A 24,232-nucleotide genomic window follows, 5' to 3' on the forward strand; every position below is an offset into this window, starting at 1 on the left:
ATGTGTCCTATCAGTTCTGAGTCCCTTGGCTCATTTGGTATTTGTTTGCCTGCCCAAACTGGGAAGCTCACTCCAGCTGCAGTGAAGATGCATTTAGACATTGGAATAACCCTACATCATTGCTCTTGGAATGATTCACACTGAACCTATGATCTTCTCCCTTCTCTCCCCAGACCTCAAGGTTCATCATCAGAAGATGGGTAAGTTCACCGACCTCCCCAGTAGAGCCCCTGGGCAGCAGCTCCCAGCCACACATGGTGCTGAGCAAATACAGAAGTACTGACACCGCAGGGCAGGGCTGAGTGAACAGTTGAGGTCAAAATCAGAATCGCATTACTTATCCCACTCCGACTGCAGCATTGTGAGCTCTCTGCAGCAGACACAGGGTCACCAGCTCTCATGTCTGGATAGAGAGAAAGGTGTCACCGTGCCTTTGACAATCCAATGCCGATCACATTATTCTGATGCAGGAGAAGGGGCCAGCCACTCTCTATAGATGACTTCTGCAGTGCAGGCTCCTGGGTCTAGAATTGGCTGTGGTGAGTCTGTAACCCCAGTCATTATGGGGCACATAGCATCACATAGCTCTTGTCTCTGTGTCTAACTCTTTTCTCCTCCCTATTTCAGTGTCTGAGGAGAGGAAATACAAGGAGCTGGAATCAGGTACTTGGGTCAACCCTGGTAAACGTGTGTCTTTGCTTTCCCACTCTGATTATTAGGAATATCAGCACACACAATGTGTGGACTTTAGCGTATGTCTGCACTACGGGATTATTCCTATTTTACAGAAACCGATTTTTGGAAACAGATTTTATAAAGTCAAGTGCACGCAGCCACACTAAGCACATTAATTCGGCAGTGTGCACTCAACTTTATACCGAGGCTAGCTTCAACTTCCGGAGCGTTGCACTGTGGGTAGCTATCCCATAGTTCCCACAGTCTCCCCTGCCCATTGGAATTCTGGGTGGAGATCTCAATGCATGAAGGGGAAAAAACAGTGTCGCGGGTGATTCTGGGTAAATGTCGTCAATCAATCCTCCCTGCATGAAAGCAATGGCAGACAATCATTTTGTGCCCTTTTCCCTGGATTGCCTGGGCAGACACCATAGCATGGCGACCATGGAGCCCATTCAGCCTTTGTTCACTGTCTCCGTATATCTACTGGATGCTACTGACAGACGCGGTACTGCAGCGCTACACAGCAGCATCCCCTTTCCTTTGCAAGTTAGCAAAGATGGTTACCAGCCATATTGTACCGTCTGCTGCTTTGCAAGTTGACAAAGATGGTTACTAGTCATACTGTACCGTCTACTGATGTCATGGGTGCTCCTGGCTAGCCTCGGTGAGGTCTGCCGGGGAAGCCTGGACAAAAATGAGAATGACTCCCCAGGTCATTCTCTTCTTTAAGTTTTGTCTAATGAAGAGTCAGTCCTGTCTAGAATATCAGGCAAGTCTACTAAAGAACCAGAGAGGCAAACAGCCGCTCCGGGTGAGAGCCCCAGACATCCCGCAGAAATGATGAGCTGCATGCCATTCTAGGGGGTGCCCCTGCAACAACGCCTCCCATTGCTTCTCTCCTCCCTCACCCCTCCTGGGCTACCGTGGCAGTTATCCCTCGATTTGTGTGATGAAGTAATAAAGAATGCATGAATAAGAAACAACACTGACTTTATTGCCTCTGCAAGCAGAGATCAAAGAGGGGAGGGGAGGGCGGTTGGCTTACAGCAAAGCAGAGTGAATCATCATTCTGCACTTACTCAGCCTGTAGCTGAAAATGGGACTCTGTGAGAAGCATTAGGATAGAAGCACAGGCAGGACTGAATCTCCATTTGTGTGTGGGCCTTTGGTTGACACTGGTAAAATACAAAATGTCCCAGGATATGTATGTTGGGGCACAGTTCTAAACGGCAGCTTAATTTTTTTACTTGCAGCAAAATGTAGAGGTCTAAATATCTGATTGTGAGCCCTGGTAGCAAGGGGTAGGCGCAACCGCACAGTGCTGCTGACTGGGGAGAGCAGCCTGAGGGAGAAGCCTCCAGCTGCCATGATATTCCAGGCAGGACTGACTCTCCATTAGACAAAGCTTAAAGAAGAGAATGACTGGGAGTCATTCCCATTTTTGGCCAGGCACCCCCGGCCAACCTCAACAAGGCCAGCCAGGAGCACCCACGGGACGATGACGGCTATCAGTTCTACTGTACCATCTGCCATCGGCAAGGCAAGGCAAGGGGATACTGCTGTGTAGCACTGCAGTACCACGTCTGCCAGCAGCATCCAGTATACATATGGTGACATTGAAAAAAGGCGAGAAATGATTTTTTTCCCTTTGCTTGGGGGGGGGGGGAGGGGGGAGCGCTGATGACATATACCCTGAACCATCCGCAACAATGTTTTCGACCCTTCAGGCTTTGGGAGTTCAGTCAAGAATTCAAATTGTTTCCGGAGAGTGCGGGAACTGTGGGATAGCTACAGTCGTCAGTTGCCCCTCCCTCCGTGAGCGTCCATTTCATTCTTTGGCTTTCTGGTACACTTGTCTCAGCTCCTTAAGTTTAACGTAGCACTGTGTTGAGTCACTGTTGTGGCCTCTGTCCAACATAGCCTTGGAGATTTTGTCAAATGTTTTGGCATTTCGTCTATTGGAACAGAGTTCTGATAGAACAGATTCATCTCCCCGTACAGAGATCAGATTCAGTATCTCCCGTACAGTCCATGCTGGAGCTCTTTTTTGATTCTCAGACTGCATGTCACCTGTGCTGATCAGCTCTCCACTGAAATGGAGATGAAATTGAAATAGGAAATGAAATTGAAAAGTTTGCGGGGCTTTTCCTGTCTACCTGGCCAGTGCATCCAAGTTCAGATTGCTGTCCAGAGCGGTCACAATGGTGCACTGTAATATAGCTCCCAGGGGCCAATACCGTCGAATTCTGGCCACACTAACCCTAATTTGAAATGGCAATACTGATTTCAGCACTACACCCCTCGTCGGGGAGGAGTACAGATATCAATATTAAGAGCCCTTTATATCGAAGTAAAGGGCTTTATTGTGTGGACGGGTGCAGGGTTAATTCAGTTTAACACTGCTAAATTTGAGATAAACTCGTAGTGTAGACCAGGCCCCAGTTACCATCACGATCATTTCCCCCTGCCCAGGATAGAAATGTGCACTGCAGAGATGGCAGCTCACATTTCAGTACCATCCCTAACAACTGAGATGCCTATGGAACAGCAGTATTCTGGCTACATCTTCACTGCCCAACAGTTCGCAGTACGGGGGTGTGAACAGGAATGCGCACCAAAGTGCTGCTCTGTAACCACCCCATGTGGATGCTGTGGGTGTGAACTAAAAGGTCCCTAGTTTGCATATATATAGTCCTATTTGAAGAAGACTTTGTTAGTATGAACTAGGTGTCATATAGTGCGCATCAGCAGCATCCAGCAGGGTCAGTCCCAAAGCATCATTTTAGTGTAACCTGCAGATCACACCAACATAGGCCAAACTCCAGGGCTGTGTAGACAAGCCCTTAGTGAGGGGCTGGGCAAACTTCCTCCATGCAGGTCTGTGGAGATATCTCAATTGTCACCTGCAAAATATCTGCCATCCCAACTCCGAGCTCCCCACATACGCAAAGCTCTGCTGGTGCCCCTCGTCCCCCACCATCTACCTCCCTGCCATGCCCTGAGCTCCTCAATCCTGTACAATCCTTTCCCCCCTGCACCTTCACCCTTATACTTTAGCTCTGGGCCTCCAATGAACAGAGACTGTCATTCCACCCACCTCTTTCTGGCTATCCCAGCCCTCAGCTCCTCAGTCCTGTTTTCCTCCCTCCTAGTCTAGACCTGGGCCTCAAATGAACAGAGCCTCCAAACCCAGTTATGCTCTGCGTGGGCTCTATGAGGTGCACTCTGATAGGTCCCATCACCCGCATTGTTCCACTAGAAGTTGAGAGAGAACCTGACCCATGTATCTAAGGATGACAGTAACTCCACGGCCACCTAGCCCCAAAAATTCCTTCCCCAGCTAAGCTCCTTCCAATCACTTACCCTAGAGTTACACACTTTTGCAAGTATCAGAGGGGTAGCTGTGTTAGTCTGGATCTGTAAAAGCAGCAAAGAATCCTGTGGCACCTTATAGACTAACAGACGTTTTGCAGCATGAGCTTTCGTGGGTGAATACCCACTTCGTCGGATGCAAGTAGTGGACATTTCCAGGGGCAGGTATATATATGTGCAAGCAAGAAGCAAGCTAGAGATAACAAGGTTAGTTCAATCAGGGAGGATGAGGCCCTGTTCTAGCAGTTGAGGTGTGAAAACCAAGGGAGGAGAAACTGGTTCTGTAGTTGGCAAGCCATTCACAGTCTTTGTTTAATCCTGAGCTGATGTGTCAAATTTGCAGATGAACTGAAGCTCAGCAGTTTCTCTTTGAAGTCTGGCCCTGAAGTTTTTTTGCTGCAGGATGGCCACCTTAAGATCTGCTATTGTGTGGCCAGGGAGGTTGAAGTGTTCTCCTACAGGTTTTTGTATATTGCCATTCCTAATGTCTGATTTGTGTCCATTTATCCTTTTCCTTAGAGACTGTCCAGTTTGGCCGATGTACATAGCAGAGGGGCATTGCTGGCATATGATGGCATATATTACATTGGTGGACGTGCAGGTGAATGAACCGGTGATGGTGTGGCTGATCTGGTTAGGTCCTGTGATGGTGTCGCTGGTGTAGATATGTGGGCAGATTTGGCATCGAGGTTTGTTGCATGGATTGATTCCTGAGCTAAGGTTACTATGTTGCGGTGTGCAGTTACTGGTGAGAATATGCTTCAGGTTGGCAGGCTGTCTGTGGGCGAGGACTGGCCTGCCACCCAAGGCCTGTGAAAGTGTGGGATCATTGTCCAGGATGGGTTGTAGATCCCTGATGATGCGTTGGAGGGGTTTTAGCTGGGGACTGTATGTGATGGCCAGTGGAGTGCTGTTAGTTTCTTTCTTGGGTTTGTCTTGCAGTAGGAGGCTTCTGGGTACATGTCTGGCTCTGTTGATCTGTTTCCTTATTTCCTCGTGCGGGTACTGTAGTTTTGAGAATGCTTGGTGGAGATTTTCTGGGTGTTGGTCTCTGTCTGCGGGGTTAGAGCAGATACGGTTGTACCTCAGTGCTTGGCTGCAGACAATGGATCTTGTGGTGTGTCCGGGATGGAAGCTGGAGGCATGAAGGTAGGCATAGCGGTCAGTAGGTTTTTGGTATAGGGTGGTGTTAATGTGACCATCACTTATTTGCACCGTGATGTCTAGGAAGTGGACTTCCCGTGTAGATTGGTCCAGGCTGAGGTTGATGGTGGGGTGGAAGCTGTTGAAATCGTGGTGGAATTTTTCCAGAGTCTCCTTCCCATGGGTCCATATGATGAAGATGTCATCAATGTAGCATAGGTAGAGAAGGGGTGTGAGTGGACGGGAGCTGAGGAAGCATTGTACCAGGTCAGCCATAAAAATATTGGCATATTGTGCCCATGGCGGTGCCACTGATCTGGAGATATATATTGTCATCAAATTTGAAATAGTTGTGTGTGAGGATAAAGGCACAGAGCTCAGCAACCAGTTGTGCTGTGGCATCATCAGGGATACTGTTCCTGACAGCTTGTATTCCATCAGTGTGTGGCATGTTTGTGTAGAGAGCCTCTACATCCATGGTGGCTAGGATGGTGTTTTCTGGAAGGTCACCAATGCATTGTAGTTTCCTCAGGAAATCAGTGGTGTCACGGAGATAGCTGGCAGTGCTGGTAGCATAGGGTCTGAGCAGAGAGTCCACATATCCAGACAGCCCTTCAGTGAGAGTTCCAATGCCCAAGATGATGGGGCGTCCAGGATTTCCAGGTTTGTGGATCTTGGGTAGTAGATAGAATAACCCTGGTCGTGGCTCTAAGGGTATGTTGATTTGTTCCGGTGTTAGTGTAGGGAGTGTCCTGAGTAGATGGTGCAGTTTCTTAGTGTATTCCTCAGTGGGATCCGAGGGAAGTGGCCTGTAGAATTTGGTATTGGAGAGTTGTCTGGCGGCCTCCTTTTGGTAGTCAGACCTGCTCATGATAACAACATCACCTCCTTTATCAGCCTCTTTGATTATAATGTCAGGATGGTTTCTGAGGCTGTGGATGGCATTGCGTTCTGCACGACTTAGGTTGTGAGTCAAGCGATGTTGTTTTTCCACAATTTCTGCCTGTGCATGCCGGCGGAAGCATTCAATGTATAGGTCCAGACTGTCATTTCGACCCTCAGGAGGAGTCCATGTGGAGTTCTTCTTCTTGTGCTGTTGATGGGAGGGTAACTGTGTATCAGTGCACTGTTCAGTGTTGTCCTGAAAGTATTCTTTGAGTCGGAGACGGCGAAAGTAGGCTTCCAGATTGCTGCAGAACTGTATCATGTTGGTGGGGGTGGCAGAGCAGAAAGAGAGTCCCCGAGATAGGAGAGACTTTTCTTCTGGGCTGAGCGTGTGGTTGGATAGATTGACAATATTGCTGGGTGGGTTAGGGGTACCACGGTTGTGGCCCCATGTGGCAGGTAGGAGTTTAGACAGCTTACAGTCCTTTTTCCTTTGTAGAGAGGTGAAGTGAGTAATGTAGATCTCCTGTCTTATTTTAGTGAAGTCCGTTTGTATGGGAGTTTGGTTATTAATGAGAGTCTCCAGGTTGGAGAGCTCTTTTTTGATGTTTTCCTGTTTGCTGTATAGGATGCTGATCAGGTGGTTCCTCAGTTTCTTTGATAGAATATGGCATAATCTCTCACTGTGGTCTGTGTAGTATGTAGATAGCAGTGGATTTTTTACCTTTAGTTCATTAGGTATGATGTCCATCCGTTTGCATTTGGAAAGGAAGATGATATCTGTCTGTATTTGTGCAAGTTTCTTCATGAGGTTTCCCTTGGTTTTCACACCTCAACTGCTAGAAGAGGTCCTCATCCTCCCTGATTGATCTAACCTCGTTATCTCTAGCTTGCTTCTTGCTTGCATATATATACCTGCCCCTGGAAATTTCCACTACTTGCATCCGACGAAGTGGGTATTCACCCATGAAAGCTCATGCTGCAAAACATCTTTTAGTCTATAAGGTGCCACAGGATTCTTTGCTGCCTTTACACTTTTGCAAATCAATACCACAAAGGGATTGCAATGTATGGTCTTCAGTCACCTTCATGATCATCTCCTCCTGCCCTGAAACTATTCAAACACTGCAGTGTTTGTAGCTCACATTTCAGTATCATCCTAAATGATGGAGTGAATGTCGTGCATATGGACCAGTGGGACTTACCGAGGGTCCAGGCAAACTTCCTCCAAGCAGTTCTGTGGATATATCTCAATTTCCATATGACAAATCCCTGCTATATCAATACTGAGCTTCCCATGTGCACACAGCCCTGCCCCTCAATCCCAGCCTTGAGCCCCCTACTATGCAGTGCCAGTCTCCCACACACTCAGCTCTGCCAGGGCCCCTCAATTACCATCAGCAGTGCCCTGCAATCACAGCCCTCAACTCTCCAGTCCCACAGCTCGGCCAGTGACTCTCAATCCTGAATTTGCAAGTGACCATCAATCCTGATGGCATTAGGCACCTCCAAGCCAGGCAATTTCAGGGAACCCCAAGATAGCGAGGGGTCCCCTCAAAGCCAGATCTCACCCACCAGGTGTCAGCTGCTCCATCTTGCACAGTGCTACCCAGGCCTCTGAATGGTGTCTTCTGCCCACATGCCATACATGGTGGATCACTGGTAGGGACCCTAAAACTGAGCTGTGCAGAGGGTCCCCATAAGACAAATACCACCACTGCCTACAGCCCCCTACTATCCCAACCCAGGGCTTCCTCTACCAGCTCCAGCTCTGTTGGCATCCCTCAGTCCCCACACACCACTTCCCTGCTATCCCAGTCCTCAGCTCCTCACCCCTGTTTTACCCCCTCCTAGTCTAAGCCTGGGCCTCGAATGAACAGAGCCTCCAAACCCTATGATGTGCTATATGGGCTCTGATGGGAACCACCGCTCACCTTGTTCCACTAGAATCCAAGACAGGACCCGACTCCACCTCTCTAGGGGTGGGCAGTAAATCCAGTGTCACACAGCCCCATGGTCCCTTCCTCAGCCATCCACTAACCCTAGAGTTACACACTTATGCAGATCAGCAGCACAAAGGGATTGCACAGCACAGAAATAGGAGGTCTGAGTCTGGGTGAGAGGCTGCAGCATTGCAGGTGTCTCTCTACATGACACATGCTCTGGTGTGATGCTCCCTCTCCTCATTCCTTTCAATGACGATAGCGGGGGGCAATTTGTGGGTTTGTTTAGGGGTTGATCTGGGACTTTGTTGTTCATTTACCAACAGTTTTGTTCTGACCTGTGCTGTTGGTCCTGAGACCCTTGGCTCATCGGGAATGTCTGCACTGAAGCTGGGAGCGAGCTTCTCAGCTTGGCGAGCCAGACACACGCTAGCTCTGTTGAATTAGTGCACTAACAATAGCAATGTGGCTGGGGTAGCAGGGGCTGCGGCTCAGGGTAGCCATCTGTGTACATACCCAGGAGGTGCAAGAAGGTTTGTGTTTGAGCAGCTAGTCCAAACCATTGCATGTGCTACCCCCATGACCCTGCTACTTTTAGCGCACTGGCTCAAGCAGAGCTGCCGTATGTCTGCCTGCTCAGACTGGGAAGCTCACTGCCAACTGCAGTGTAGATGTATCCAAAGTTTGGAATAACCCCGTGTCACCCTGCTGAAAATGACCCACGCTGAACCCATAATGGTCTCCTTTTCTTCTCTCCCCAGAGTACGGCCAGCTGCGTAGGACAATTGGTAAGTTCATCCATGTCCCCAGTAGAGCCCCTGGGCTGTGGTTCCCAGCCACACAAGGTGCTGAGCAGATCCTGAAACACTGATACCGCAGGGCAGGGCTGAGTGAACATTTTGAGCTGAAATTAGAGTCACATTAGTTACCCCAGACCCAGTGCAGCACTGTGAGCTCTCTACAGCAGATACAGGGTTACCTGCTCTCATGCCTGGATAGACAGACAGGTGTCACCTGGCCTTTGACAATCCAATGCCATTGTTCTGATGCAGGAAAAGGGGCCAGCCACTCTCTATAGATGACTTCTGCAGTGCAGGCTCCTGGGGCTAGAATCATGGTCGTGGGGTGTCTGTAACTAACCCCAGTCGTTATGGGGCACACAGCATCACACAGCTCCTGTCTCTGTGTCTAACTCTTTTCTTTTCCTCATTTCAGTGTCTCAGGAGAGGGAGAGCAAGGAGCTGGAATCAGGTACTTGGGCCAACCTTAGTAAACGTGTGTCTGTGCTTTCCCAGTCGGATCATTAGGAATATTACAACATATAATGTGTGGACTTTAGTGTATCTGGGAGTAGTATGGGCAGGAGCTAAGTGTATTCACCTGACTATGCACCAGGAGGTCCGAAAAAGTTTGTTCTTTAGCGACTAGCCCAAACTCCAGCACGTGTTTGCCTGCTACTTTTAGCGCACTGGCTCAAGCAGAGCTAGCACGTGTCTGCCTGCCTAGATTGGGAAGCACCCTCCCAGCTGCAGAATAGATGTGCCCACAATTTGGAACAGGCCCATGCTGAATCCAAGATGACCTTCTTTTCTTCTCTCCCCAGAGTGCAGCAAGCTACGTAGGACAATTGGTAAGTTCATCCATGTCCCCAGTAGATCCCTTGGGCAGCGGTTCCCAGCCACACAAGGTGCTGAGCAGATCCAGAAGCACAGACACCACAGGGCAGGGCTGATTGAACACTTCAGGCCAAAATCAGAATCACATTACTTATCCCAGTCTGACCGCAGCACTGTGAGCTCTCTGCAGCAGACACAGGGTTACCTGCTCTCATGCCTGGATAGACAGAAAGGTGTTACCTTGGCTTGGACAATCCAATGCCAATCACATTGTTCTGATGGAGGAGGAGGCGGCCAGTCGGTTTCTATAGATGACTGCAGTAATGCAGGCTCTTCTGGGCCATTTCCCAGAAGGTGGAAGTGAGCAAGTATCCAGATTCAGACTCATGTTTCCATGGTTTGCTGCCAACGACAGATTCCAGATGTGAGTTCCAAGCAATCATAAGCATGTCCATCCCCTAGTTACACCCAGAGTGTGTAGCTTTGATGCTCCAAAGGGCTGTTACTAACAATTAAATAAAATTAAATTAAATAAAAAGGGTTGAGAATGTCAGAGCTGTATCAGGATCCAGCCCAACATCTTCTGTCAAGGTTAGATGCTTTGTAAATCCCAGGGCTCTTGTGTGTTGGTGCGTATCACTAACCACCAACCCCGATTCTATCAAAGCTATTCATTACTGCATTGCACCAACCCCGATTCTATCAAAGCTACTCATTACTGCATTGGGGATGGGAGTGTGACTGTGGGCTGTCTGCAACTATCCCCAGTCATTTTGGGGCACAGTGCATCACACAGCTCCAGTCTCTGTGTCTAACTCTTTTCTCCTCCCTATTTCAGAAGCTCAGAAGAAGGCCTTTGAATCAGGTACTTGGCTAATCCCCTAGTAAACGTGTGTCTGTGCTTTCACAAGGTAACAAAGTAGAGAAATCCTCATATACATTGTATGGATTTCTGTCATCTTTCTGATCAAACCCCCCCGTGTGCTGGAAATAAATAAACACTGCAGTGTTTGCAGCTCACATTTCAATATCATCCTTAACAACGGAGAGTGAATTTACTCCATGTGGGATGGTGGGACTCAGGCTATCTCCTCATGGCCAACAAATGTTCAGATTATGGGGGTGTAAATAGCAATGTTGCACTATGACAACCCATGTGGATGCTGTGGGTGTGAATTTAAAGGTTCCTATTTCAGTTTAACATAGTCCCATCTTCAGAGGACTGTATTAGTGTAAACTAGGGACTGTTCAGTGCACACTAGCAGCATCCACACAGGACAGTTACACAGAAGCACCTGTAGGCTGAACTATGGGGCTGTGTAGACAAGCCCTGAGTCAGGGATACTAGTGTTGCCAAACCTCCAGGATTGGCCTGGAGTTTCCAGGAATTCAAGATTACTCTTTAATTAAAGATTATGCCATATGATGAAACCTTCAGGAATATGTCCAACCACAGTTGGCAACCCTAGTGGATACATCTCAGTTCCAACCTGCAAAATAGCTGCTACCCCAATTCTGAGCTCCCTACATGCACACAGCTCTGCTGGTGCCCCTCAGTCCCAAACCATAACCACCACTATCCAAGCCCTGGGCTACCCAGGCACAGCTGGTGTCCCTCACTCCCTACCAACTACCTCCCTGGTAACCCAGACCTGAACTCTCCAGTCCTGTCCAGTCCTGTTCTGTTCCTCACACTCTAATCACCCTCCTACGCTAGGCCTGGGCCTTAAATAAACAGAGACTCCAAACTCTTCTACACTCAGTATGTGCTCAGTGAGGTACATTCTCATAGGACCCACAACCCACAGTCTTCCCATGAGAGCCAGGACTGGTCCTGACCCAGGGTCTAGAGGTGGGCAGTAAATCCAGTGCCACACAGCCCCACAGAGCCCTTCCCCAGCTAAGCTCCTGCCAACCACTAACCCTAGAGTTACACACTTTTGCAGTCAGCACCACAAAGGGATTGCCCAGCACAGAAATAGGAGGTGTGAGGCCAAGTGACGGGGTGCAGCAGTGCAGGCCTCTCTCTACAGGATACATGTTCTGGTGTGACGCTCCCTCCCTTCATTCCCGGCAGTGCCATCAGCTGGGGCAATTTGTGGGCTCTGTCTAAGGCCTTATCTGGGACCTTGTCTGTTGTGCCATAACAACCAGGGCCGGCTCCAGGCACCAGCACTCCAAGCAGGTGCTTGGGGCGGCAATTTGCAATGGGCGGGAGTCCCTGTGTTTTTGCCGCTCCAAGCAGTGTGTCGAATTGCTGCCGCGGACGGCGGGGGCAGTCCCTGTGCCATTAGGGCGGCATGCGCATTTCTGCGGCGTCAGCAATTCGGCAGCAGCTTCTATGCTCAGCTGCCCGCGGCGGCAATTCGGTGGCTTCTGTCTTTCGGCTGAAGACAGAAGCTGCTGCTCAATTGCCGCTGCTGCGGAAACGTGCACGCCGCGCTAACGGCACACGGACTGCCCACGCCATCCGCGGTGGCAATTCGGTGCGCTGCTTGGGGTGGCAAAAACAATAGTGCCGGCCCTATTGTTTTGTCTGACATATCCTGTCAGTTCTGAGACCCGTGGCTCATTAGGCACGTCTACACTGCAGCTGAGAGCGAGCTTCCCAGCTCAGGTAGCCAGACTCACACTCACTCTGCTTGAGCTAGTGCGCTAATAATAGCAATGTGGCTGGCAGGAGCAGGGACAGCAGCTCAGGGTAGCTGCCCAAATACAGGGGTGTGAATAGGAATGCACACCAAAGTGCTGCCTAGTAACCACCCTATGAGTTGCTGTTGGTGTGAACTGAAAGGTCCCTAATTTGCATGTATATAGCCTTATTTGAAGAGGACTTTGTTAGAATGAACTAGGTGTCCTTTAGTGCTCATCAGCAGCATCCAGGAGGAGCAGTCCCAAAGCAGCACTTGGGGTAAGTGACTGTCTGTAGTGTGTGTTTCTTTGTGTTTGGGGGTTACTTGCTGTGTGCTAAGCTTGATTGATACTGCTGGCTGGATTAGTAGGATAATCACACCAACTAAGACAAGCCCTTAGTGAAGGGCTGGGCAAACTTCCTCCATGCAGGTCAGTGGAGATATCTCAATTCTGACCTGCAAAATAATCTGCGATCCCAACTCTGAGCTCCCCACATGCACACAGCTCTGCTGGTGCCACTCATTCCCCACCATCTACCTCCCTGTTATCCCAGCCCTGAGCTCCTCTGTCCTGTACACTCCTTTCTCCCCTGCACCTTCGCCCTTATACTCTTGGTCTGGGCATGATATGAACAGAGATTCCACCCCCTGCTTCCCTGCTATCCCAGCTGTCAGCTCCTTAGTCCTGTTTTTCCGCTTCCTAGTCTAGGCCTGGGCCTCAAATGAAGAGAGTCTCCAAATCCTACTACATTCTATATGGGTTTTGTGAGGTGCACTCTGACGGGCCCCACCACCCACATTGTTCCACTAGGATTTGAGACAGGTATTTAGGGATGGACAGTAACTCCAGGGCCACCCAGCTCCACAGAGTCCTTCTCTAGCTAAGCTCCTTCCAACCACTGAGCCTAGAGTTACACACTTTTGCAGATCAAAATCACAAAGGGATTGTCCGGTACAGAAATAGGAGCTTTGTAGCCAGGTGACAGACTGCAGCACTGCAGACCTCTCTGTACCCAGTACATATTCTGGTGTGACACTCGCTTTCCTCATTCCCTGCAATGCCATCAGCTGGGCACGCTGCCATCAGCTGGGGGCGCTGCCACAAGGGACAATTTGTGAGCTCTGTTTTATTGCTGATTTGGGACCTTCTCTATTGTTCATTAACAACAGCTTTGTCTGGCATGTCCTGTCATATCTGAGACCCTTGGCTCTTTGGGTACGTCTATACTGCAGCTGGAAGCAGTTTTCCCAGATCGGGTAGCCAGACACATGCTAGCTCTGCTCGAGTGTCATGAACAGGATGTGGGTGGTCAGGCCTAGTGGTTGGAACAGGAGTCAGGTGTGAGGAGACAGGCAGGGTCGGGTTACCAGGAGATCAGAGTCCGGGAGTAGGAGCAGTTAGCACAAGGGAAGCAGAACTCAGCAGTGAAAATCCCATTTGCATTGTGGAAGTTGAGCAAGTGTTAGGCTAGCTGTAACCCTGAAAACGCGAGATTTGTAGAAACAAGGATTGTGTGAGGCAAGTGGGAAAGAAGTATGTAAGAAATTGTTGCGACCTTGTGTCAATAATAAGGACTGTAGACTGGCGTCTAAAAGTAAAAAAAATAAAATATCAAGATGGCCTATGTATAAACAAAATGCAGCTGTTGCTTATTATTGTATGTAACAAAAATTATAAATGCTGCTGTAATTGTTTACCTGTAGAGAGACCTGCCTAGGAGGGGGAAACCCTGTGTCCTAGCACACTCCCTCCCTCTATGCAATTGTAAAAAAAATATATATATATATATATATATTTAATTTTGCTGCACCCAACCATAGAGTAAGAACTAAGTTTTTCTCTGACAGCATGGACAACTTACTGGTCCTTTGCTTGGTTTAAATTGACCAGAGAACCAGTCAGGACCCACCTGTTCCACTAATCCAGGGGTGGCCAACTTGAGCCTGAGAAGGAGCCAGAATTTACCAATGTACATTGCCAAAGAGCCGCAGTAATACGTCAGCAGCCCCCCATCAGCTCCCCATCCCACTCCCGGTGCCTCCTGCCCATCGGCAGACCCGCCGATCTGCGCCTCCCCCTCCCTCCCCACACCTCCTGATCAACTGTTTCATGGTGTGCAGGAGGCTCTGGGGAGGAGAGGGAGGAGCGAGGGGCTGCAGGCTCAGGGGAGAGGGTGGGAAGTGGTGGAGTGGGAGCAGGACCTGTGGCAGAGCTAGGGTTTGAGCAATGAGGACCTCATTGCACATTGGAAAGTTTGCACCTGTAGCTCCAGCCCGGGAGTCGGTGCCTATACAAGGAGCCACATATTAACTTCTGAAGAGCTTTGGAGCCGCAGGTTGGCCACCCGGCACTAATCAGATCCCTGGACTGGAGTCCTCTGTCAAATTTGAGATTGTAGTTCTGGTAGCTGTCAGCAGGTCACTGGGAAGTGAGTTGCAACTTAGTGGCTGAGAAGAGCCCTGTGAACCAGGCTTCAGGACACCTCCCTGGCATTAGTCCCTTGACAAGTGAGACCCCCGGGCAACATTGGACCAGGCTTTTTGAGGTGATTTTTACAGAATGCTCATATTAGTGCAGGGGAGGGTATATTTTCTGCCACTGCTCAGCTGTGCTGGGGGCCGTATCCCTCTCAGATAAGGTACCAAAGCCTGTCAAAGGGATTTTCCTTGTAGGGTTTCAAAAGGGAGACATGAAACACCAGTTGAATCTTCTGAGAGTGGGGAAATGAACTTTCAAAGACTGAGTTAACCTGTTTCTGTATTGTAAAGGAACAAAGAAACTGAGAGTCTAGCCTGCGAGTGTGCAAGTGTCTGCGAGTGTGCATCTGTGTGGAGATACTCCATAGAGAGCCATACTTTTTGCCCCACTGAGTAGGTGGGGCCTTGCTGTTGATGGTCTGCATAACCTTTGTAGTCTTGTCTTGCCTATTCAAGATGTTTCCTTACTCATGATCCTGATTACTCTGCTGTACTAGTACTGAGGCGGCTGGGCTGGGAGAAGATATAGGTAATTGCAGATGGAGTCGGGGGTGGTACCCATAGTAAGTACAAAAAGGTCTTTTTTGATCCATGGATTAATGGTCTATGTTGTTATGTGGAAACTATGCAGAAGGGAGAAGCGAGGACCAATCATAGTGGTGCTGGCTGACGTAATGTCACAGCTACTGTTCATGGATCTTGTTGGTCCTTTCCTTTTGGCCTCCGGATTTGGGAGGATAAGCAGAGAAAAGACAAGTGTGGACCCCCATCAGGGCATAGAGCCTTCCACCAGAACCAGCTCATGAACTGAGACCCCTGATCAGAGGTAACACGTTCTGGATGGCCATGGAGATGAGAGTGTGAAACTCTAAGGCTCTGCTGTTGAGATAGCATGCCCGAACTAGCAGTGTATCTGGGAGCAGTATGGGCAGGAGCTAAAGGTATTCGCCTGACTATGCACCAGGAGGTCCAAACAAGCTTGTTCTTTAGCGACTAGCCCAAACTCCAGCATGTGCTTCCCTGCTACTTTTAGCGCACTGGCTCAAGCAGATCTAGCACGTGTCTGGCTGCCCAAGCTGGGAAGCACCCTCCCAGCTTCAGAATAGACGTACCCACAATTTGGAGCAAGCCCATGCTGAATCCAAGATGATCTTCTTTTCTTCTCTCCCCAGAGTGCGGCCAGCTGCGTAGGACAATTGGTAAGTTCATCCATGTCCCCAGTAGAGCCCCTGGGCTGCAGTTCCCAGCCACACAAGGTGCTGAGCAGATCCAGAAACACTGAGGGCAGGGCTGAGTGAACATTTTGAGCTGAAATTAGAGTCACATTAGTTACCCCAGACCCAGTGCAGCACTGTGAGCTCTCTACAGCAGATACAGGGTTACCTGCTCTTATGCCTGGATAGACAAACAGGCGTCACCTGGCCTTTGACAATCCAGTGCCATCACATTATTCTGGCTGCTGTCTACAGATGACTTTTGGAGTGCAGCTTTTCTGGGCCAGTTCCCAGAAAGTGGCTCATGTTTCCATGCTTTGTTGCCAAAGCCAGATACCAAATTTGAGCCCTGATCATCTGCCCGGCCATGCCCTAATTATACCTGGAGTGTGTAGCTTTGATGCTCCAAAGGGCTGCTAATAACACAGAACAGGAATTCCCCTTAGATGGAGGGGTTGGGAATCTCAGAGCTGTATTGGGATCCAGATCCACATCTTCCATCAAGGTTAGATGATTTGCAAATCTCATGGCTCCTGCATATTAGTGTATCACTAACCACCAGCCCCACAGCTATCAATGCTGCTGGATCCTGCACTGGCTCTGGGAGTGTGACTGTGGGTGTCTGTAACTAATCCCAGTCACAATGGGGGTCACACAGCATCACACAGCTTCTGTGTCTCTGTCTAACTCTTTTCTCTTGCCCATTTCAGAGACTGAGAAGGATAAGAACACGCGACTGGAATCAGGTACTTGGATAATCCCTAGTAAATGTGTGTTTGTGCTTTCATACTATAAGGAGATAGGACAATCACCACACAAAATGTGTAGGCTTCACTCACCTTCACGATCATCACCCTGTGCCTTGAAAATATTCAAACACTGCAGTGCCTGTAGCTCACATTTCAGTATCACCCTAAATGATGGAGTGAATGCCGTGCCTATGGATCAGTGGGACTTACTGAGGGTCTGGGAAAACTTCCTCCCTACTATGCTCTGTAAGGTGCACTCTGATGGGCCCCAGCACCTACATTGTTGCACTATAATTCAAGACAGGACCTGAACCCACGTCTTTAGAGGTGGACAGTAGCTTCAGTGCTATACAGTCCCATGAACCCTTCCCCAGCTAAGCTCCTGCCAGCCACTGATCCTAAAGTCACACATTTTTACAAATCAGCACCACAAATGGATTTCCTGGCACAGAAATAGGAGGTCTGAGGCCAAATGAAGGTTGTGTGGTACCTATTCTGGTGTAATGTTCCCTTAACTCATTCTCTACAGTGCCATCAGTGGGGGAGGAGGGAGAAGGGGGATTGACCCTTGGGGCAATTTATGGGTTCTGTTTAGGGACTGATCTGGGACCTTGTTTGTTCATTAACAACAGTTTTGTCTTACGTGTCCTATCAGTTCTGAGTACCTTGGCTCATTTGGTACTTGTCTGCCTGACCAAACTGGGAAGCTCACTCCAGCTGCAGTGAAGATGCACTTAGACATTGGAATAACCCTACATCATTGCTCTTGGAATGATCCACACAGAACCCATGATCTTCTCCCTTTCTTCTCTCCCCAGACCTCAAGGTGCAGCATCAGAAGATGGGTAAGTTCACCGACCTCCCCAGTAGAACCCCTGAGCAGCAGCTCCCAGCCACACATGGTGCTGAGCAGATACAGAAGCACTGACACCGCAGGGCAGGGCTGAGTGAATAGTTGAGGCCAAAATCAGAATCACATTACTTATCTCAGTCCAACCGCAGCATTGTGAGCTCTCTGCAGCAGACACCTGTTTTCATGCCTGGATAGACAGACAGGTGTCACCTGGCCTTTGAAAATGCAACTCCCATCACATTGTTCTGATGCAGGAGAAGGGGCCAGCCGCTCTCTATAGATAACTGCTGCAGTGCAGGCTCCTAGGGCTAGAATTGTGACTGTGGTGTGTCTGTAACCCCAGTCATGATGGGGCACACAGCTCCTGTCTCTGTTTCTAACTCTTTTCTCCTCCCCATTTCAGAGACTGAGAAGAGGAAGAACAAGGAGCTGGAATCAGGTACTTGGGTCAACCCCTGATAAACGTGTGTCTGTGGTTTCCCACTCTGATCATTAGGAATATCACCACATACAATATGTGACTTTAGCCACCATCATGACCATCTCCCCCTGCCCAGGGTAGAAATGTGCACTGCAGAGTTGGCAGCTCACATTTCAGTACCATCCCTAACAACTGAGAGTGAATTTCATGCCTACAGAACAGCAGGATTCTGCCTACGTCTCCACTGCCCAACAGTTCCCAGTACAGTTGTGTGAATAGGAATGCGCACCAAAGTGCTGCTCTGTAACCACCCCATGTGGATGCTGTGGGTGTGAACCAAAAGATCCCTAGTTTGCATGTCTATAGTCCTATTTGAAGAAGACTTTGTTAGACGTAAGGGTTACAGTGGACGAGAAGCTGGATATGAATTAACTGTGTGCTCTTGTTGCCAAGAAGGCTAACAGCATTTTGGGCTGTATAAGTAGGGGCATTGCCAGCAGATCGAGGGACATGATCATTCCCCTCTATTTGACATTGGTGAGGCCTCATCTGGAGTACTGTGTCCAGTTTTGGGCTCCACACTATGAGAACGATGTGGAAAAATTGGAAAGAGTCCAGCAGAAGGCAACAAAAATGATTAGGGGGCTGGAGCACATGACTTATGAGGAGAGGCTGAGGGAACTGGGATTGTTATTCTGCAGAAGTGAAGAATATGGGGGGATTTGAGAGCTGCTTTCAGCTACCTGAAAGGGGGTTCCAAAGAGGATGGATCTAGACAGTTCTCAGTGGTACCAGATGACAGAACAAGGAGTAATGGTCTCAAGTGGCAGAGGGGAGGTTTAGGTTTAATATTAGGAAAAACCTTTTTCACTAGGAGGGTGGTGAAGCACTGGAATGGGTTACCTAGGGAGGTGGTGGAATCTCCTTCCTTATAGGTTTTTTAAGGTCAGGCTTGATAAAGCCCTGGCTGGGATGGTTTAGTTGGGAATTGGTCCTGCTTTAAGCAGGGGGCTGGACTAGATGACCTCTTGAGGTCCCTTCCAACCCTGATATTCTACGATTTTATTATTCTAGTATGAACTAGATATTGTTTAGTGCCCACCAGCAGCATCCACATGGGACAGTCCCAAAACAGCACTTTAGCATAACCTGCAAATCACACCAACATAGCCCGGACTACGGGGTTATGTAGATGAGCACTTAGTGAGAGTCTGGGCAAACTTCCTCCATGCAGGTCTGTGGAGATATCTCAATTCTGACAGGAAAAATATCTGCCATCCCAACTATGAGCTCCCCACATGCACACAGCTCTGCTGGTGCCCTTCATTCCCCACAATCTACCTCCCTGCCATGCCCTGAGCTCTTCAATCCTGCACAATCCTTTCCCCCCTGCACCTACACCCTTATACTCTAGCTCTGGGCCTCCAATGAACAGAGACTGTCACCCCACCCACCACTTCCCAGCTATCCCAGCCCTCAGCTCCTCAGTCCTGTTTCCCCCTCTCCTAGTCTAGGCCTGGGCCTCAAATGAACAGAGCTTCCAAACCCAACTACTCTTTGTATGGGCTCTGTGAGGTGCACTCTGATGGGTCTCATCACCCACATTGTTCCACTAGAAGTTGAGACAGGATCTGACCCCATCTATCTATGGATGTACAGTAACTCCAGTGCCACCCAACTCCACAGAGACTTCCCCAGCTAAGCTTCTTCCAACCACTGACCCTAGAGTTACACACTTTTGCAAATTTACACCGCAAAGGGATTGCCTGGCACAGAAATAGGAAGTTTGAAGCCCGGGTAACAGGTTGCAGCAGTGCCAGCCTCTCTCTACCTGATACATATTCTGGTGTGATGATCCCTTACCTCATTCTCCTTAATGCCATCAGCTGGGGAAGCTGCCATCAGCTGGGGGTGCTGCCCCAAGGGACAATTTGTGAGCTCTCTTTTATTGCTGATTTGGTACCTTCTTTATTGTTCATTAACAACAGTTTTGTCTGACACGTCCTGTCACATCTGAGACCCTTGGCTCATTGGGTACGTCTATACTGCACCTGGAAGTGAGATTCCCAGATCGAGTAGCCAGACACATGCTAGCTCTGCTTGAGTGTCATGAACAGGATGTGGGTGGTCAGGCCTAGTGGTTGGAACAGGAGTCAGATGTGAGGAGACAGGAAGGGTCAGGTTACCAGGAGATCAGCGTCAGGGAGTAGGGTCAGCTGTGGACAAGGGAAGCTGAGCTCAGCAGTGAAAATCCCAGTTGTATGGACAACTTCCTGGTCCGGTGCTTGGTTGAAATAGATCAGGGAAACAATCGGGACCCGCACTGTTTCACTAATCCAGGGGTGGCCAAACCAATTCTGAGAAGGAGCCAGAATGTACCAAAGTACATTGCCAAAGAGTCACAGTAATACGTCAGCAGCCCTCAATCAGCTCCACTGCCACCCCCCTGCTCCCAGCGCCTCCTTCCGACTGACAGCCCCACTGATCTGCGCCTCTTCCTCCCTCCCCGCACCTTCAGATCAGCCGTTTTGTGGTGTGCAGGAGGCTCTCAGGGGAGAATTGGAGGAGAGAGGGCATGGCAGGCTCAGGGAGGGCGCAGGTAGGGATGGAGTGGAGTCAGGGACTGTGGCAGAGCCCAGGGTTGAGCAGTGAGCAGCCCATGGCACATTGGAAAGTTGGTGCCTGTAGCTCCCGCCCCAGAGTCGGTGCCAGTACAAGGAGCCGCATATTAACTTCTGAAGAGCCGCATGTGGCTCCAGACCCACAGGTTGGCCACCCCTATACTAATCACATCCCTTGACTGGAGTCCTCTGTCAAATTTGAGATTGTAGGTCTGGTAGCTGTCAACAGGTAGGTGGGTGGAGGGCTGCAACTTACTGGCTGAGAATAGCCCTGTGGACCAGGCTTCAAGACATCTTCCTAGCATCAGTTCCTTGCCAAGTGAGACCCTCTGGGTCACATTGAACCAGGTTTTTTTTAGATGATTTTTATGGAATATTTATATTAGTGCAGGGGAGGATATATTTTCTGCCACTGCTCAGGAGTGCTAGGGGCCGTATCCCTCTTAGATAAGGTACCAAAGCCTGTCAAAGGGGTTTTCTATGTAGGGTTTCAAAAGCGAGACTTGAAACACCAGGTGAATCTCCTGAGAGTGGGGTAATTGACATTCAAAAACTGAGTTAACCTGTTTCTGGATCCTAAAGGAACCAAGGAAGTGAAAGTCTAGCTTGCGAGTGGGTCTGTCTGTGCAGAGATGCTGCATCAAGAGCCATACTTTTTGCCCCGCTGAGTAGGTGGGGCCTTGCTGTTGATGGTCCGCATAACGTTTGAGTTCTTATCTTGCCTATTCAAGATGTTTCCCTCACTCATGAACCTGATTAATCTGCTGTACTAGGACTAAGGTGGCTGGGCTGGGAGAAGACATAGGTAATTGCAGATGGAGTCGGGGGTGTTACCCATTCTAAGTACAAAAGGGTCTTTTTCGATCCATGGGTCTATGTTGCTATGTGAAAACTCTGCAGAAGGGAGAGGTGAGGACCAATCATTGTAGTGTTGGCTGACGTAATATCACAGCTGCTGTTCAAGGATCTTGTTGGTCCTTTCCTTTTGGCCACCGGAATTGAGAGGATAAGCGGAGAAAAGACAAGTGTGGTCCCCCATCAGGGCATAGGACCTTCCACTGGAACCAGCTCATGAACTGAGACCCCTGATCAGAGGTGATGCCTTCTGGAAGGCTGTGGAGGGGCCCTGCTGTGGATTTAGCATGCCTGTAGTATCACTGTATCTGGGAGCAATATGGGCAGGAGCTAAGGGTATTCACCTGACTATGCACCAGAAGGTCTGAACAAGTTTGTTCTTTAGCGACTATTCCAAACTCCTGTATGTGCTGCCCTTCTACTCTTAGCACACTGGCTCAAGCAGATATTGCATGTATCTGCCTGCCCAAACTGGGAAGCACCCTCCCAGCTGCAGAGTAGATATATCCAATATTTGGAGCATCCCCATGCTGAATCCATGATCTTCTTTTCTTCTCTCCCCAGAGTGCGACAAGCTGCGTCTGACAATTAGTAAGTTCATCCGTGTCCCCAGAAGAGCCCCTGGGCAGTGGCTCCCAGCCACACACAGTGCTGAACAGATCAAGAAGCACCGACACTGCAGGGCAGGGCTGAGTGAACATTTTGAGCTGAAATTAGAGTCACATTAGTTACCCCAGTCTCAGTGCAGCACTGTGAGCTCTGCAGAAGATACAGGGTTACCTGCTCTCATGTCTAGATAGACAGACAGGTGTCACCTTGGCTTGGACGATGCAATGACATCACATTTTTCTGATGCAGTGGGAGTGGATAGCTGTTGTCTATAGATAACTGTTGGAGTGCAGCTTTTCTGGGCGATTTCTCAGAATGTGGGTCATGTTTCTATGCATTGTTGCCTAGAGGTGAGCTCCAATCATCTGCATGGCCATGCCTTAGATACACCTGAAGTGTGTAGCTCGGATGCTCCAAAGGGCTGTTTGTAACACAGAATAGAAATTCCCCTTAGATGGAAGGGTTGGGAATGTCAGAGCTGTATCGGGATCCAGACCCACATCTTCCATCAAGGTTAGATAATATGCAAATCTCATGGCTCCTGCATGTTAGTCTGTCACTAACCACCAGCACCACAGCTATCAATGCTGCTGGCTCCTGCACTGGGTCCGGGAGTGTGACTGTGGGTGTCTGTAACTAACCCCAGTTGTTTTGAGTCACAAAGCATCACACAGCTCCTGTGTTTGCGTCTAACTCTTTTCTCTTCCCCATTTCAGAGACTGAGAAGGATAAGAACATGCAACTGGAATCAGGTACTTGGATAATCCCTAGTAAACATGTATTTGTGCTTTCATACTATAACGATATAGGGCAATCACTACACTAAATGTATAGTCTTCAGTCACCTTCAAGATCATCACCCCCTGTCTGAAAATATTCAAACACTGCAGTGTCTGTAGCTCACATTTCAGTATCTTCCGGAATGATGAAGTGAATGCCGTGCATATGGACCAGTGGGATTTACTGAGGGTCTGGGCAAACTTCCTTACTACTACGCACTGTACGGGCTCTGTGAGGTGCACTCCGATGTGCCCCAACACCAACATTGCTCCACTAGGAGTCGAGACAGGGCCTTACCCCATGTCTAGAGGTGGACACTAGCTTCAGTGACACACAGTCCCATGGAGCCCTTCCCCAGCTAAGCTCCTGCCAGCCACTGATCCTAGAGTCACACATTTTTGCAAATCAGCACCACAAAGGGATTTCCTGGCACAGAAATAGGAGGTCTCAGGCCAGGTGACAGGCTGTGTGATACCTATTCTGGTGTAACACTCCCTTACCTCACTGTCTACAGTCCCATCAGTTGGCATTTGGGGCAATTTTTGTGCTCTGTTCAGGGACTGATCTGGGACCTTGTTTGTTCATTAACAACAGTTTTGTCTTACGTGTCCTATCAGTTCTGAGATCCTTGGCTCATTTGGTACTTGTCTGCCTGCCCAAACTGGGAAGCTCACTCCAGCTGCAGTGAAGATGCACTTAGACATTGGAATAACCCTACATCATTGTTCTTGGAATGATCCACACTGAAGCCATGATCTTCTCTCTTTCTTCTCTCCCCAGAACTCAAGGTGCAGCGTCAGAAGATGGGTAAGTTCACCGACCTCCCCAGTAGAGCCCCTGGGCAGCAGCTCCCAGCCACACATGGTGCTGAACAGATACAGAAGCACTGACACCGCAGGGCAGGGCTGAGTGAACAGTTGAGGCCAAAATCAGAATCACATTACTTATCCCAGTCCGATCGCAGCACTGTGAACTTGCTGCAGCAGACACAGAGTCACCGGCTCTCATGTCTGCATACACAGACAGGTGTCGCCTTGCCTTTGACAATCCAATGCCCATCCCATTATTCTCATGCAGGAAAAGGGGTCAGCCATTCTCTATAGACGACTGCTGCAGTGCAGGCTCCTAGGGCTAGAATCGTGGCTGTGGGGTGTCTGAAACTAACCCCAGTCATGATGGGGCACACAGCATCACACAGCTCCTGTCTGTGATTAACTCTTTTCTCTTCCCCTTTTCAGAGACTGAAGAGAATAAGAAAAAGAAGCTGGAATCAGGTACTTGGGTCAACCCCTGGCAAACATGTGTCTGTGCTTTCCCACTCTGATCATTAGGAATATCACTACATACAACGTGTGGACTTTAGCCACCATCACAGTCATCTC

General features: G+C 49.2%; 1 long non-coding RNA gene and 1 pseudogene across 1 annotated transcript; both read left to right on the plus strand.

Annotated features, from left to right (window-relative positions):
* Positions 1-24,232, plus strand: part of LOC123349783 — a 65,524-nt pseudogene that overhangs the window by 22,222 nt on the left and 19,070 nt on the right.
* Positions 15,867-17,556, plus strand: LOC123349784. The gene is made up of 3 exons (XR_006573639.1): positions 15,867-15,947; positions 16,673-16,708; positions 17,530-17,556. It is a non-coding gene; the product is annotated as an uncharacterized LOC123349784 (long non-coding RNA).

Source organism: Mauremys mutica, chromosome 15 (genome assembly GCF_020497125.1).
Source record: "Mauremys mutica isolate MM-2020 ecotype Southern chromosome 15, ASM2049712v1, whole genome shotgun sequence".
In the NCBI taxonomy this organism is placed as follows: domain Eukaryota; kingdom Metazoa; phylum Chordata; order Testudines; family Geoemydidae; genus Mauremys; species Mauremys mutica.